The sequence below is a fragment of the Odontesthes bonariensis genome, chromosome 3 (assembly GCF_027942865.1).
Source record: "Odontesthes bonariensis isolate fOdoBon6 chromosome 3, fOdoBon6.hap1, whole genome shotgun sequence".
Lineage (NCBI taxonomy): Eukaryota > Metazoa > Chordata > Actinopteri > Atheriniformes > Atherinopsidae > Odontesthes > Odontesthes bonariensis.
This window is the reverse complement of record NC_134508.1, coordinates 42844653-42862780: the sequence shown is the minus strand read 5'-3', so window position 1 is coordinate 42862780 and position 18128 is coordinate 42844653. Positions and strand designations below refer to the sequence as shown.

General features: G+C 40.2%; 1 protein-coding gene across 1 annotated transcript in view; it reads left to right on the top strand.

The window, feature by feature from the left end:
- fbln2 (fibulin 2) overlaps nucleotides 1-18128 on the top strand; it is a gene marked incomplete at its 5' end in the record, with an annotated part of 114344 nt that overhangs the window by 11161 nt on the left and 85055 nt on the right. The window lies entirely within an intron of this gene.

The window sequence follows — 18128 nt, the reverse complement described above, 5'->3', positions numbered from 1 at the left end:
ATTTTGGTCCTACATTGCTTCACACATTGCAGCATCCACAAACGCATAAAGTTGATTTTTGAGGATGTCCACAAGCGACGCTCCAAACAAACGCAGGATACACGAGGCACCCATGAAAAACACGCATATCCTTTATTGAAAGCTAGAATATTCCTGGCCTAAGATTGTCTCATTTACAATACCAGCTCAAAGAGATTTTGATTTAAAAGTTTTTAAAAGGATTTAGATGAAGGGCTCGAGAAGAAGAGGGATGAAGGGTTCATTGGCACTTTAGTTTAATGAACCTTTTTTCACTTGCTTTATATTTGTGGGTCACTGTATTCCAATTTATATCTCCCTTCAAGATATTTGGTCAAATACAGAAGTCTCACATACAGTAAAATGGGTAAAGCGTTTCAACTACTATGTGCATTTACTTGATGATTTTAAACTTTTTCTGTTTTTTAACCTGCCCATCTTCTTCTGAAGTGAAGCTCTCATAAAATACTGATATTTTTTTTTTACTGCAGCTTCAAAACTCTTGACATTTTGCTTCTGTATCATTAACCAACTGAAAGCATAAAACAAAAGTCACTTAAAAGGAGATTTTATTTCAAGCCTCCGCTCCCCGTCCTCTCTGGAACTATAGGAGCTCTTCTTCCTTATACCTTGGCTCAAAGAGTATAACGATCACATTCAGCTGCCCCATCAAGACAGACAAACAAAACAGCTAAATAATTTGCCTTTGCATGTGGAAATGAATAATTCCGTGCAGCTCCACAATGTTTGTGGCTATGACTTCCAAAATGCAGATTGTTTTTGGGTCTGATGAGAACTGACATGACTTGTTCTCTTGTAAACATCATCTGGTGTGCCTCCTGTGCAAAATAACAAGACCGGAAGAGGTGAAATGTAAAAGAAAAACTTTAAGATTTTATTATACTTTGTAAATAAGCAGTAATATACTGATAGAAAGTATGAAATTACTCTAAACCTACAGTTGTCTTACCGCTGTGCTCTGTAATCCAGTATGAGTTTGTGTTGTTTAAAGTATAATAATACATACACTGCATATTGACAGTTAAGTACTGGCAGCAAAAACAGAAGTAATTTACTGTTTCTATTTATAATTTTTTAATAGTTTGAACTAAAATGTTCTAAATTCTTTGAACGCTTAAAGACGTACTATTTATCTTTTAACATGTGCATGTGGCATTCCTAATTTATTAGTTGCAAATGTGGTTTATAAGCTTGTTCCTCTCATTCATTTCTTTTTTTTTTCTCAAATATGTTTATTGTGCTTTTTATACATTAACATAAACACAACAATAAAACAATAACATCACTCAGTACAGCATTGGTCTAGACAGTACACATTTGCATTTCACCTTCACCCAACCAATACAGTGAAAAGGAAGCCTCCTCCCTATAGAAAAAAAAAATAGTAATCATAATAATAATAGAAATGACCAGGTCGTAAATACATTATTATGGGCAAGACACAAGTAAAGAGCCAAGGGCTAGCCAAGGACGGCACTCGAGAGCATTGAAGCCACCGTAGAGTTAGAAAAGTGGAGATATGGGGTCCAAATGTCCATAAACTGTCCCTCTGAAGAGTGAAGCAGACAGGTCAGGTACTCAAGAGGAAAACATTCCATAATTATCTTGTGCCAGTTCGATATAGTGGGGGGTTTGTCGCTTATCCAAGACAAGAAGATGTTCTTCCTTGCTGCATATGTGAGGATATTATACAGTCTGGTAGAGTTGGTATCCACAATAGTACCTTGACTGGGGTAACCCAGGATTAAAGAGAGAGGGTCCATGTGTAACGCAACACCAAATATATTTTTCAGATCTTGCAAAACATCCACCCAATATGCTTGAATTTTAGGACAAGCCCAAACACAATGAGTATAGGTGCCCACTGCAATTTTACATTTTAAACATACAGGTGAGAGTTGAGGGTTCATTTGATGTCTTCTGTTAGGAGAGATCTGCAAACGGTGCACAATCTTAAATTGCAGTAATCTAGCATGGTTACATACATTTATTTTCTTTGTTTGAGTCCATATCTTAGTCCATTTATCCTCATCAATATCTACGCCAAGTTCTCCCTGCCACGTCCGCATAACATCATGTACATTTATTGCTTCAGTCTGGCTTAAGACATTGTAAAAGCAAGTAATAGATTTTTTAGCTGGGCCAAGGAGGAGTAGTTGCTCAACTGCAGATGTAATGGCATCAGTACTAAGAGTAGTTTCCCTGTTTATAAAATCCCGAATCTGCAAGTATTTGAAAAAGTCATGCCTGGGGAGATTATACTTTTCTTGCAGCTGTGCAAATGAAAACATGGATGCGCCCTGAAATAAATCACGCATCCGCTTTATCCCTTGAGATGTCCAAGCACTATATCCACCTTTCTCCATGCGTGGTAAGAAATTAGGATTGCCCTGAATCGGGACCAATGGAGATGTTAGTCTAGCTTTTGTGTAATAAACCATGCTTTCAATGTATTACAGATTATAGGGTTATTATTACAGTGACTCCTGGCAGACTTTAGGTCTTTGAAGGCTAAAAGGCCTGATAGGGAGCCTGAGGTCTGTGACTTTTCTAAATTTAGCAAATCAGAAGTAGAATCCTCCTTGACCCATTCTGCTATAAATCTTAGATTGGATGCTAGTTGATACCATCTGACGTTAGGTCTAGACCGCCTTTCGAGCTAGGGAGTTGTAATTTTGTGATTTTTTTTAGCCTGGGCTTTCTCTTGTTCCAAATGAAGTCACTCAGCCAGCCATTAAGCAGTTTCTGCACCTTGCCTGACAAAAGTATAGGGATCATCTGTAGGGGGTATAATAATCTTGGTAAAATATTCATTTTAATCATAGAAACTCTGCCAAGTAATGATAAGGGAAGTGGAGCCCATCTGTTCAGGTATTTTCCTATGGAGTCTAGGAGGGGGTTGAAATTAGCCTTAAACATTTCATTAAAAAAAGGTTTAATATGAATGCCAAGGTAGACAAAACCTGTAATGGACCATTTAAATGGGAATGAGGGTAATGTGTCAGTTCTATCTCTAAGGCTTCCCATTGGCATAGCCAAAGATTTTGAGAAATTTATTTTGTAACCTGAAAAATATCCAAACAGAGTGATTACATCAACAAGACGTGAAACAGAATTTTCAGGCTCCAGCACATAAAGCAAAACGTCGTCGGCATAGAGAGAAATTTTGTGTTGGGTCCCACCCACATTTATGCCAACTATTTCAGCGTCTTGTCTTATGGCCTCAGTGAGAGGCTCTATTGAAAGGGCAAAAAGGGCGGGGCTAAGAGGGCAGCCCTGACGTGTTGAGCGCTGAAGTGGGAAGTTGTCAGATCTATAGCCATTGGTAATGACTGCAGCCATTGGGTTTTTGTATAATAATCTAATAAAATTATCTCCCAAATTAAATTTTTGTAAGACATTAAACAGGTATGACCATTCAACACGGTCAAATACCTTTTCCGCATCCAATGAAATGACCATGCTATCGATTTCCTGTATTTGACAAATATTGATAATAGGCAGAAGCCTCCTAACATTGTAACTAGAACTTCTCCCCTTGATGAAGCCTGTTTGGTCCTCTCTGATGAGAAAAGGTAGAACTTTCTCGAGACATAATGCCAGTATTTTAGATAGTATTTTAATGTCCTGATTCAAAAGAGCAATAGGCCTATATCCTGAACGGTCCTCAGGGGATTTTCCTTTTTTTTTTAAATTAAGGTGATATCGGCTTCCCTTAGCGAGTGGGGGAGGCTACCAGTGTTGAAAGAATATTCCAGCATTTCTAAGAAGGGGTCTATAAGCACATCTTGAAATTCCTGATCAAATTCGCTGCTCAGACCATCAGGCCCTGGTGCCTTGCCTGACTGCAGGCTTTTAAGTGCTAATAGGGCCTCCTCTCTGGAGATGGGAGCATTTAATTCACATTTTTGGGAATCAGAGATGGTTGGAAGGGTTAGTCTACCTAAAAAGGATTCCATCCTGTCTGAGACACCTGGTGGTTGATCTGATTCATATAACCTAGTGTAAAACTGCCTGAAAGTGTTGTTAATGTTTTTGTTATCAAAGTGGCGGGTGCCATTTTCATCTAGAATTGAAGGAATCACTTGAGGGTCCCTTTTAATTTTGGTCAAATGAGATAGATACTTGCTGGGCTTATCCCCATACTCATATAACCTTTGCTTTGAGAAGAGGAGAGCACTCTTAGCCTGCTGGGTTAGTAAAGTATCCAGAGCAGCCTGTGTCGCGCATTTCCTCTGCAACAGTAACAGGTCTGATGTGGAGCAAAGTGCATTTTTAATATCTTCCAGTTCTTTTTCAAGTTTTAGCTGTTGTTCCAATTTTTTTTTCTTTTTTGAGGCAGAATAGGCTATAACTAAACCCCTAATATATGCTTTTGTTGTTTCCCACAGCAAGGATGGGTTATTATTAGATTGTGAGTTAATAGATAAAAATATCCTAAATTCACTTTTTAGATAAGAAGTGAATTTGTCATCCTTCAGGAGACGTGTGTCCAATCTCCAGCGTTTACTTTTTGTGGATTCTATGTCAAGAGACAATTCAAGGAGCATAATCGCTAACCACAATATTGCCTATTGAGCAGGAAGATACAAATTGTATCACAGACTGGGGTACGAAAACATAATCAATCTGTGTGTAGCACTTGTGAGGGGGTGAGTAAAAGGTGAATTCCTTATCAGACTGATGTTGCATTCGCCATGTATCAACCAGGTTGATTTCCCCACAAATCGACAAAAGGGCTCTGGCCTGGCTTGACAGAGGAGAATTTCTTGGGGGGTGTCTATCAAGTTGAGGATTAAGTAGACAATTAAAGTCACCTCCCACCAAGGCCAATGGCGAAGATACTTCAGCAAATTCTGAAAATGCTTTAGTTAATAAATCTGGGGAATAGTTAGGTGGGCAATAAAGATTTAACACACCATTTATAATTACAAATCTTCCGTAATTGTCTTTTATACACTTCTTTAATTGGAATGGTAAATTCTTGTGTATCAATATAACAACCCCCCGGCTGCTGGTGGTAAAAGAGGAAAAGTACGCCTGGCCAACCCAACCGTATTTAAGTTTGAGATGCTCATTGTCTTCTAAGTGGGACTCCTGTAGTAGAGCCACATCAACCCCCTCCCTCTTCAACAAAGAGTAAACCTTTCTACGTTTCACATTACCCCTCAGACCCAGACTCAGTTTTAGTTTGTAAGGTGGCATAATTTTTTAAGCAGTTTATCCAAATATGTCGACATTATACACTGAATGTGGAAGACCAGTACTGAGCATGAACTATCACAAGACCAAAACAGATGGAACCAAAACAGTAAAACACTGTGCATGTTGAGAAAAGGAAAAGAAGTTTAAATGAAAAGAAAACGTTTTGGGGTCTTTCCCCAGGTCGTGAGGGGATTGCTGTTCTATAAGACACCTCCACTAGGGTCAAATGCGTTTCTCATACAATGTAAACAGAAAGAAAACAAAGCAAGTGACATAACCTAGTTGACCGGGGCTCACAGGAACACCCAGTTATTACACGATAAACAAAAGTTTTCAACTTATAAGCTTTTGAATGTGAATCGTTATATACACATAAACCAGCTGTACTTCGACTGAATGAATACCAGCGGTGAGTAATTATGGCAACATCTTCATGAACATTATGATAACAAATAATCATACACATGAATGTAACTTAAGATGCGTCATAACAGAACATTGTGACCAGTGTATATGACCAAGTGTACAGACTTAGCTCTCATATGGTCGGAGTATCTGTCATTTCTGACGAGCTGCGCTGTTTTGCAAAGGTCAGAGCCTCTGCGGGGGAGAGGAAGGTTTTCTTCGTGCAACTCAGTGACACTTGCAGCTTTGCAGGGAAAAGCATGGAGTAATCAGCGCCGATTTGTCGGAGATGTTGTTTGGCTTCATTAAACTCCTTCCGTTTATGAAGCACTGCGGCGGACAGGTCGTTGTACAAGGATATTTTCTTCCCCTCCAGAGTAATATCCCCGCCTGCTGCCTTACGTCGGACTGCTACCATCACTCTCTGCTTATCCGGGAAGGCGTGAAACCAAACGATGACCGGGCGCGGCCGTTGGTCAGGCGCGGGCTTGAACGTTAGAGAGCGGTGAGCCTGTTCTAGCTTCACCCGGCCCCCCTTAGCATCCATGTCAAGAAAATCCGGCAGACAATGTTCAAAAAAGCATTTTTCCCCTCCACATTCTCTGGCAGGTTGAAGATGCGGATATTTTTCCGTCGCCCCCTGTTTTCCAGGTCGTCTATATGGTCGGTGAGAGACTGCACTTTCTCCTCCAGGGCTGCTATACGGTTACCTTGTGGCTCGTTAGCCGTCTCAAGCTGTAGTACCCTGGCCTCTGCTTCATCCAAGCAATCATTGGTCTTCTTCAGCTCGGTAGTGTGAGAGAGGACTGTTTTAGCCAGAGGCGCGAGTTTCTCGTTAATAGCCACTATTAGCTTGTTGGTCATCAAGTCCAGTGCTTTAGCGAGAACGGGCTCAAGCTCTGCCTCATCTTCTTCTTCATCATGCTCGCCGCCATGTTGAGCTAGCTGCATATCTGTGTTGTCCATTGGCTGTCGCAACTTATCTTTCTTTCGGCCCGGCATTGTTTGGTGTTGTTTTGACCAGAATAGTTCTAGAGTCATACTACTGCACTGGCATTATAAAATATCAATGTGGTTTAAGAATGCAAAATATAAAGGGTGTTGGTGGAGCTCCCGAAAAACCGAGCGTCTCCTAGGCCGTCATCATGTGACCCCCTCCCGCTCATTCATTTCTGACTTGAATTTTAGATTTTCTTATATAATTTTCTCCTAGTCTTTTCCGTCTCATTCATTTACCTTTTTAATCTCATAAATTCCGAGTTGTTTTTTTTCTCAAAAGATCAGTTGACTTTTTCTGGACTGAAATGACTAACTGTTTCTTCAGAGTTGATGAATAGTTCGTATTAAACCTTTCACATATTAGATAGCACTATAAACATGAATATTCCACAGCAGAAAACATGTTTTTCTTCAAAAGAAGACCGTGTGCCTTTGTGATCCAGATTCAAGGCCGAACCTAGACGGACTCCTGAGGAAAAAATGCAATCAAAATGCCAGTCAGACTTTGAGGCCGTGACAGAAAGGGTGGTTCTAGAATATGCTTCAGTTTGACTGCTCCCGTCTATACAAACAAGAGCAATTCTTGCTTCATCAGTCTCTCAGAAACTGTTTCAACTCCATGAGCAGAGCTCTTTCAGGAGACTCTCTCACAAGAGAAACGTTTCCATCTGCTCACATATAATCACCCAGCCTCCTCTGGATATAAAGTGCTCTCAAGAAATGTATCTTTGATCTGAAATGTTGGTCTGTGTCCAACCAGTGAAGTATGTACACAAAGCCTAAAATACACATTTTTTTATGTCTAGACTGCTGATAGGGATGATTTACGTCTTCAAAAGAACAACCATAAAACAGCTCCAACTGAGCGTGTATGATGTGATGACTGAATTTCTGAAGCGCTTTCCCACATGTGATGTTGGCTGAAGTGGCTTAGACTGCTTTTCCTGTCTAAGTGGACATTTATCTTATTTTCATCTGATCATTTTTTGTCATGGCATCATAAAAACATGGACATGAACACGAACAGCAACAAGAACATTTCTAACTCTTAACCATGACCATTCATGAGCGAGAGCAAAGTAGAAAAGTTAAAGATCTGTGGAAAACATTGGGTCAGCTGGGTCCGGTGTTTCTGCATCAAGTCCTCCAATCAATGCAGCCGTTTGTTAATACTCATCAGAGCAGACGTCATTCTCAAGTCTTTCCTTTAAGAAGCCATAAAGTTCTCACTGGGAGGAAGGAGAGGGGAACTATGTGCAGCGCTGAGAACCATTTGACCAACATGACAGCTGTTTTTTCACTTCTGGGTTGTTCAGTCAATAACACGACAACACTTTATTGAAGCACTTTTGTCACTTCATTGTTGGGGCTTGAAAAAAATCGTAATCATCGTAACATTTAAAAAATTTTTTTTTTTAATTTTGTTTTTTTGACAGGGACAATACAATCAGACATAGTTACAAATCAAAGCTTGTAGCTGATGTGATGCATACAGAGTACAGCAACAAGTGCTAATTTACAACTCCCGTCCCTGGTTAGTCTTTTCTGTGCTGACACAAAACCTAAAATAGACATTAATTTACATAAAACATTAACAGTGCAGTTCAAACTTTCATCTCATTCAGTCACTCTCACATTTTTACAAGTTAGTACAGTTTTGGTTTGTTTTAAGCCAAAATTTTAGTTTAAAGGTGAACAATTTAAACTCACTGATGGACTTAATATCTGTGGGCAGTGAGTTCCAGAGTTTACAGCTTTTGTAAGAAAAGACCGACTGTCCAAATGATGTTCTGCACTTAGGGATTGTACAGTTGTGGTTGGAGCTGCCTCTTGTTGTCCTGCTGCTGTTTGGTCTCTTTATAAATTCCCTGAGTGGTTCTGGAGCCAAATCGTGAAAGCATTTAAAAAATAATTTGAGAAAACACAAATTGCTAAAACTGTCAAAGCTCAACAAATTATGTTTGTAGAGGATTTGACAATGGTGATAACGGATTGGTTTTCTGTCCATAATTTTGAGTTTTTGATTGTAAAGTGAACTAATGCGCTTTGTGGCAACTTGGTCATCACCTTTATAGACGCCATTTTACTAGTTGCCTTGTTACATGTAAAAGCAAAACATTCAAATAAATGTAGCTTTAGAAAATAACAGTTTGGGACTGAAATACACTCTAAAATACACAATGCAACTGTCACCCTCCTGCACACCACTTTCACACTTCACATTCCTCAAACTAATAATTGGTTGGATCTGCCTGCATGAAAATAAAACCCAGAGGACAGTTTCATGTGTAAAATCCACATTGTTACGTAACGAGACGTGGCTGTCCCTGGATATTGCGTGTGAATGCTGTCATGTTGGGAGAATGTTTTGAGAGATTGGGCGTGCATGTTTTCATGTAGCCACACTTGTAATAGTAACATGTAAGCTGTGTGTTTCGAATTTTCAAAGGAAAAGAGTTTGAAAAAACATAGTCTTTTCTACAATTTGTAAAGTTGCAACATATTGTGTTGGGATTCCTAGTGTCTTTTTCTGTACTATTTCCTTTAGTATTTATAAACGCCTAAATTGGTGATCTAGTTCTGGTTATTCTCAACAGCCTCAACTCTCTTAACATCTTAAGTGAGTGGAGGACAGTGTTGAATATCACAATTTTCTTAGTAAAAATCAGGTTCTCAGTAAATCCCTTCTCATCCCTGAAGTGATTATTTAAAAAAACAAGTTTGTACTGACAAATCATCAAATTCTTCTGTATATATTGAACATAGATAGATAGATAGATAGATAGATAAATAAGTACTTTATTCATCCCAATTTGAAAAATTGTTGTGTTGCAGCAGCATACAGTAAAAGATATGTAAACAATTAAAGTAGAAACAAGCAAATAAAATAGAATAAAAATAGAATAGAATAAAATAAAATAAATATTAAATTAAATAAAAAATAGTGAATGAACATTAGCTTTATACAGTATGAAGTATTTTATTTTTATTTTTTTAATTAAAATTATTATTTTTTTTAAATATATATAAAAAAATATATATCTCAAGAAGCCCCCCATAAAAAGATCCTGTAGAGTGCAGTTGGGTGTCAGTCTTCCCCCGATGATGAGTTCTGAGTCGTCTAAAGGAAGGTAGTGCCGGGCAGTGGGTGTCTGCGTGTGCACAAGGCATAAGCATGAGAAACAATGAAGGAAGGTGCCATTTCTGAATGTGAGGATATGTAAGGCAAGGCAAGGCAATTTTATTTATAGAGCACAATTCATACACAGGGCAATTCAAAGTGCTTTACAGCTACATAAAATCACAAGAAGGCAATAAAACCATTAAAAAGGAATAAAAAAAATAAAAGAAAAATTAAAAAGGAAAGAAATTTAAAACCCATTAAAATAATCATTAAGTAATTAAAAAGTGAAGAGTGCAGATAAAATACTTTCAGGTGTCATATGCACAGCTAAATAGAACTGTTTTCAGCCTGGATTTAAACATTGTCAGAGTTGAGGCCTGTCTCACATCTTCTGGAAGACTGTTCCAGATTTTAGGGGCATAAAACTGAAACGCAGCCTCACCTTGTTTAGTCCTGACTCTGGGCACCAGCAGGAGACCCCTCCCTGGGGCAGCAGACCCCTCCCTGAGGTTCTCAGAGCCCGAGTTGGTTCATATGGCTCTAACATGTCAGAGATGTACTTTGGCGCTTGACCGTGAAGAGACTTGTACACAAGCAGAGCTGTTTTAAAGTCTATTCTCTGAGCGACAGGAAGCCAGTGCAGAGACCTGAGCACTGGACTAATATGGTCGTATTTCCTGGTTCTAGTCAGGACTCGAGCAGCAGCGTTCTGGATGTACTGCAGCTGTCTTACAGCCCGTTTAGAGCCCAGTGAGCAGGCCGTTACAGTAGTCTAACCTGCTGGAGACAAACGCATGGATCAGTCTCTCTAAGTCTGCTTTAGACACTATTCCTTTGATTCTGACAATGTTTTTTAGATGGTAAAAAGCTGCTGATGTTACAGATTTAATGTGGCTGTTAAAGTTCAGGTCTGAGTCCAATATTACCCCGAGATTTCTAACTTGATAGTTAGGTTTTAGAGAGAGAGTCTCAAGGTGACTGATAACACTTTCTCTTTGTTTCTGTGGGCCACAGACAATGATTTCAGTTTTGTCTGAGTTTAGCTGGAGGAAATAGTTTTGCATCCACACACTGATCTGTTCGATGCAGCGACACAGTGTATCTACAGGCCCGTGTTCTCCTGCCGTCAGTGACACGTAGATCTGAGTGTCATCTGCATAATTGTGGTAGGACACATTATAGCTGCGTATTAGCTGGCCTAGTGGAAGCATGTACAGATTGAACAATACGGGTCCCAGGATTGACCCCTGGGGAACCCCACAGGTCATAGCCATTTGGTCTGAGACACAGTTACCAATTTCAACAAAATATTTCCTGTCCTCCAGATAGGACTGGAACCAGTTTAAAGCACGACCAGAGATTCCCACCCAGTCTTCTAACCTCTGTAATAAGATCGCATGGTCAACTGTGTCAAAGGCAGCACTCAGGTCCAGCAGAACTAAGACTGTGACTCTACTTGCATCTGTGTTCAGGCGGATGTCATTTGTCACCTTGATCAGAACTGTCTCAGTGCTGTGGTGGGGCCTAAAGCCTGATTGGAAAGTATCAAAAGCATTGTTAGACAGGAGAAAGTCACTAAGCTGTTGGTATACAACTTTTTCTAGAACTTTGCCTAAGAATGGCAGGTTTGATATGGGCCGGTAGTTGTTCAGTACTGTGGCATCAAGATTGCTCTTCTTTAGAAGAGGCTTAATGACAGCAGTTTTTAAGGCCTTTGGAAATGTTCCAGTCTGGAGTGAGATGTTGACTAGATGAGCAAGTTGTGGTAACAAACTGCTCAGCACAGACTTTAGGAATCTAGTGGGCAGATGCAGATGGTCTCTTCGACTGTTTTGTCAGTAACAGGTGTGAAATGTGTCAGCTCTAGGTGTCTAGCTGGCTGCAGAGTAGTTATTTGTGTTGTGGAAATTATTGCATTTTTAATGCCTTGAACTTTGTCATTAAAGAATATTGCAAACTCATTACACTTGGATGTAGAAATGAGTTCTAAAGGCAGTGAAACTGGAGGGTTTGTTAATCTGTTTACTGTAGCAAACAGGACACGAGAGTTGTTACTGCAGTTTTTGATGATTTCAGAAAAATAACTCTCCCTTGTTCTACGCAAAGTCTGGTTGAACACACATAGCTTTTCTTTGTAAGTCTCATAATGAACCTGGAGCTTTGACTTGCGCCATTTCCGTTCGGCTCTCCGGCACTCCCTTTTCTGTGCCCTGACCGACTCTTCTTTCCTCCATGGCGCCCTTTGCCTACTTTTAACCATTCTAACCTTGACAGGAGCAATGGTATCCAAAACATTTAAGAGACTTGATGTGTAAGAGTTCAACAGATCATCAACATCAGAACACAGGGTGTTCTCAAACCTAATCATTTCCATAAACTGTGTCCCTGTTCTGTCATTTATGAGTCTTCCCCGAACAACTGCAGACCCAGCTGGTGTTTTGGGTAAAGTAGATAGGTCGAAGAAAACACAGAAATGATCAGATAAAGCGACATCAACGACATCCACGTTTGAAATAACAACACCTCTTGAAATGAGCACATCTAGAGTGTGCCCTCTGTTGTGGGTGGGCTCAGTCACATGCTGAGTTAGACCAAACATTTCAAGGACAGCAGTGAGCTCTTTAGCTTCCTTGTTATGGGCTACGTCCACATGCACATTCAAGTCCCCTGTTATGACTAAACAGTCAAAAGCAGTGCACACAATTGAAAGTAGTTCAGTAAAATCATCAATAAAACAATTCTGTGGTGGTTTATAAATGGTGATATAAATGTATGGAAGATTGTTTTATCTCCATTTTGAATGACACATACTCAAATGATGAAAAAAACCCAAATGACAACTTGTGGGTGGGTATATTGTCCCTGAACATGGCACAAACACCCCCACCCCTCTGGTTTTCTCGTGTTTCAGACACAAAATTGAAGTGAGGTGGACTAGACTCAATCAGGACTGCATTTGCTGTGTTTTTGTCGAGCCACGTCTCAGTTAAAAACATAAAATCAAGATTGTGAGAGGAAATAAAACTATTAATTAAGAATGATTTGTTACTTAAAGATCTGACATTGAGTACTGCGTGTTTGAGATTAGTTATAGTTGAACTGGATGCTGTGTTCTTGCAAGGGATATGGATAAGATTTCTCTGATTGGACAGTCTGATTGTCCCTCTCTTCACTCCATCCTTGGACCTCTGGTTGAGATGGTGTTTACCAACACAGAGGCCCTTAGTGTCCTAGACAACAGCATTGACGCTGTTGGAAATGACAGCTGTGGGCACCGGTGGTGGGGGCCAAGCTGGGGGGGCTTTGGTCGATGGAGTAGGCTGGGGAGGGAGAGGGGCTCGATGCTTCTTTGAGGATAGAATTCTTGATCTTGCCATGTTTGGCGTGAGAGGAACCATTTTAATCCCCGATTTCACCAAGCTTTCAAGGTGATCAGGAAATCTCCTGGGTGACGGTGGAGAAGAGAACAATGGTGAAACATCTCTGGAGGGTGTAGATGCAGCAGGTGGGTCCCAGGCCTGTGGTGAGGCCCGTGGTGAAGGCGATGGTGGAGCTGCTGAATCCTGTGTTCGGGATGCTGGAGGTGCTGCTGTGGCTGCTGTGGCTGAATCCTTTGCTGGGTCCTTGGGTGGCGAGGCAGGAGCTCTTCTCTGGCTCGTCTTCTCTCTCTGCGGCAGCACAGGACCCGGTCCTGGCCCAGGCCCTGGTCCTGGCCCAGGCCCTGGTCCTGGCCCTGGCCCCTTCTGATGCCTCAGAGCGTGGAGAAGATTATCCGTCAGTCGTCTCACTCCACCTCTGTTCAGGTGTGGGCCTTTTCTTTGAAAGAGATCATCTCTTTGCCAGAAAAGATTAAAGTTCTCGATGAAATGAGGTCCTCTGGACTCACAGACTTTGGACAGCCATGTGTTCAACTGAAGCAGCCGGCTGAATTTGTTGATCCTCCTGTCGATGTTTGGGAGAGGTCCACTTATGAATGTTGGTATTGTCACTTTATCAAGACTCTCAAACAGTTTCTCAAAGTCTTTTTTTAAGATTTCAGACTGATTCTCTCTGATGTCCACTGCACCCACGTGCACAATCAGCTGTTTCACCCCTTGGTGTTTTGCCAGTACCTCTGGTAGTAATCTTGTGATGTCAGAGACAGTGGCACTTGGATAGCTGCATGTAACCATTCTGTTTATGTTTATATTAGATATGGCTCCGTCTCCAAGCACAAGAGTATCTTTGACCTTGACACTCGGCACAGTTTCTCTGTCCATCTGCTGCTTTGTACCGTCTCTCTGTCGGTTACACTCAGTCACATTTGGCTCTGACAGTGGTAAAAATCTGTTTGTTAACTTTATTCCGGGTGATGTTACATATTCTCTGTTGATACCAACAGTTTGACGATTCTTCGGCTTTGCACCAAGTCCATCATATGTGCCTTTACAGAGTCTTGGAAAAGACACAGTATCATTTAGCTTTAAGTTGGAGGTAGTTTTTTCACCCTTTCCTTTGGAAGTAAATGTGGACTTCTTACCACTGGATTCCATTGGGAGCATTTCATGAAGTCCCATTTCAGTTTCTAAGGCAAAAATCCTTACTTGTAGCGCCCAAATTTCTTGTTGATATATCCGACAGCTTTCACAGGGCATGTTGAAAGGATTGTAGTCGCTGGCTCGTCAAATAAGATGTAAAAAGAATAAAAATGATTTTAAAAAGTCTTGGTTCACTTAAAAGAAAAAGAATAAAATTATATCCAAGACTTGTGGAAAGAAGTAAAATGATTTAAAAGCAAATAAAGCGATCAGCAGCAGGAGGAAGCAGAGACACGTCTGCACTCTTCAGAAGCAGGAAGCAATGGAAGGTGCTGAACGCATGCAGCGATTGCATGAATGAGAAAGAGCGGGAATTCCCAATTGGAATTACAATGCATCTCTATATGCAGATTACATGTCCATTCATTTCCGGCACAAAGCATGCTAGCTCACCCACTAACACACTGCATTTTTCTTGATTCTGTGACGAACAACTGTTTTCCCTGGTTAATAATAGGTTTTAGAAGACACTGTGGTCGCATCATCTTCATGCCAAACACATGGCTAATTGCAGCAGAGGGTAACAGAAATATATCATTTCCAATTGTGTTGTTTATCATCTGAGGGAGGACTGAGGGAAGTTGTTTAATGTCGTGTCATACCTCCTCCAAATCTGCTCTGCGAGATGACATCTCAATTAATCCTCACTTCACCTAAAGCACATCTGTGCTCAGAGGGAATGTCTCACCCAGAATACATGATGCCAGTTGTGAGCAGGCCCTTTCACTAGCTGTTTGAAGTTGTTGTGACTTTTTTTCTTTGGTTTGAATATTTATTGTATTGTGTCAAACATTTCATAAACTGAGGTTTGTGTCTTTAACTGGTTTTAAAACGAGCTAATATCCTCAACTGCTTACATTGGGACAGGAGTGGCACAGTTGTCAGTTATGTGTCCATTCTAAAATCAAGGCCTAGTGAGGAGATAATTTAAAATGATTCGGTTCTTTACAGCTTTTACAATTAGGTAAACAAAAGCTCAGATGAACAACAACATATGACATATAACACAGTGCTATTATTTATTGAACAGAAACTAAGCCCAGATGCAAAAGCAGTGTGTAAAAAAACTCAAGTCCACCCTGACTGCTTCCACAGGATTTAAGAGGGTAAGAAGCAGCCAGGTGCTGTTAAACAAATGCACTTTATTAACTGATCATCAGCAAGTGTGAACACCTCTTTAAGTGCAGAGGTTTTGGCACTTTTCTGGTCTGGAACATTCAAGTGTGTGTTCAAATTTCGATTCAGACTCAGATGTACGTTATACATCTCCAAGGGGAAATTATTTTGAAACAGTGCTCCATTGGAGTAATATTAAGAACTGAAATACACACATTAAAAACAATACAATTATACAACTATACAGTAATTATGGATATGGAAATAGTAATAGATAATGAATAACAATGATAAGAAAAACGAAGTAGTAAAAGAGTAAATTAGAAAGCACATTTACTCTATGTACATTTGTATGTGTCCATGTACATAACTTGATAACTTATTAGTTATCAATTATTTTCGGTTGAAAATAAACTGTTAGAAGTTGGAGTTATATAGCTTGATAGCCACAGGCCAAAATTATTTCCAGATGTATTCAGTGGTGCACTGTGATGGAATGAGTCTCTTGTGGATGAGCTCCAGTGACTGACCAACACGACATGTAGCAGGTAGTAGCACTTTTGTCCTGAAAGTGGACAACATTCTCCACTCTGACACCACTGCCAGGAAGAGTCCAGTTCCAGCCTTGCAACGTCGCTGGCCTTGCAGATCAGTTTCCTAAGCCTGTAGGCATCTGCCACCCTCTGCTGCACCAGCATATAACAGCATAGAGGATATTCACCACAGACTCATAAAATACATTGCCAAGGAGGAAAGACAGATCCTATCAATCTGTGAAATGCCATAAGGCCACAAACAAACTATTTGCAGCCAATCAACAGTAAAAAAAAAAAAAAAAAGGATTCAAGTGGAAAACATTTTAGAAAGTTGTCAATCTTCCCAGGAGTGGATATTTCAGCATGTTCACCCCAAGGTCAGAATGTGTAGTGGCAAGAGAAACTGCACAAAACCCAAGAGCTATATGTCAGACTCTACAGATCTTGGTTAGCATGTTAGACATGTAAGACAAAGATAGAATAAGTATGATTTGTTTGGAATAGTTGCCAGGAGAAAGCTTCTTCTCAAAGAAGAACAGGACAAGGCCGCTTGGGTTTACAAAGTTGCATCTGAACAAACTGCAAGACTTCTGAAACAAGAGACTGTCCAGTTCCTCAAAACGTGCCCATGGGTCCTTCATTCCTACAGGCAGATACTGCCTATGATTACATTCAGTGAATATGTGACGTCTAACGGTCATGAGTGCATGTGAAAGATGAAAATGGGGTCCATGTTGGTATGATTGCATTGCAAAAAGATTATAGTAGCCCTAACCATGGTAGTTTTCTTACCCTACCCAAGTGATGTTACAGTCAACTAGGAAATGATGGAATTGTTTCACTGAAGTGTTGTCCTGTCATTGACATAATGTATGTTGTTCTCAATCTGATGTCACAGAAAGGCCCATGGTTAAAAGCACAGTGTTTAGGGGTGCTTGCTGGTCGAGTGGTAAGGAGCACGTCCCATGTTGGCAATTCCCATTTGCAGATGGCTAACAGTGTTATTGATAGAAATTCTTTTTAGGATTAAAGAAGAGAATAAATGGATAAAAAAGAGGGAGGAAAAGTTGTTCTGGCAGAAAATATCTTTATATGTTGTGTCTCATGAAATCCATCAAGAAATTTCATCGTAGCTGTTTATCAGATTCTTCATTACCCGCTTCATCAGCTCAGCACCGTTCTGTGTCCATTTGCTCACACATCTGTCATGGTGACAAGAAAAGGAAGCAAATTTCTACCACTGCCATCAGTCATAGAGGGACACTGATTGTTTCTGGGCTCAGCTCTTTGTCATCAACAGAATCCGTCTTCTGTGTTTACGTTCTGTTGTAGCAGAGCCGACACTTGCCCTTTATGCTATCGTTTTTGGTTTCTAAAAAAAATTGTAATGATGACGCTTATGTCACATTATTTTTCATTACAGAAATAAACAAATGAAGAGTTAGACTCAAAACCATTTACTGTTTGGCCTTGGCTCTATGCTTGCAATTAAACCATTGCTGGTTTTTATCACTCAGATACCCCCCCTCACCAACAGCACTGATTAGGGGCACTGGAGTTATTGATAATTATTTCGACTGACTACCTCCGAATGGCATATTAATTTGTGTTGGATGTTGAGAAAGAGATGGGGTAATTTGGGACAGGCACAGTATTTTAATGGTTGTTATTCAGAGGGAATTAAAGCAGCAACTGTTTTGTTGAACGGAAAGACAGTTTTTCCCATTTCATTTTTCATTCAACAAATGCCTTCATTGTTCTGGCATATGTGGTGAATTAGATCTTCTTGAAAATAAACCTCTGGTGCACATGAGGTAATGAGTTGTACATGGCCCAGTTATTTGGAATGAGGTGGTAGTCCGCTGTCTGTGTTATTTCTTTTGCTCTTGCTTTGCTCTTAACTCACGTAGCATCAAACTGATCATACTTGATCATCACTTCCAACAAAAATTAGGCTTGAGTCCTTCAGCATAGTATTTGCAAATCTTGATTGTGATATTAAAAATCAGTTGTATATCCAGTTACCACAATTCATTTTTTAGCTTGACATGGGCAAGCTGAAAAACATTTTTTTTCCTGCCAAGAAATCATGATACTTTTTTTCCCTCCTGTTGTTGGTATGCAAGG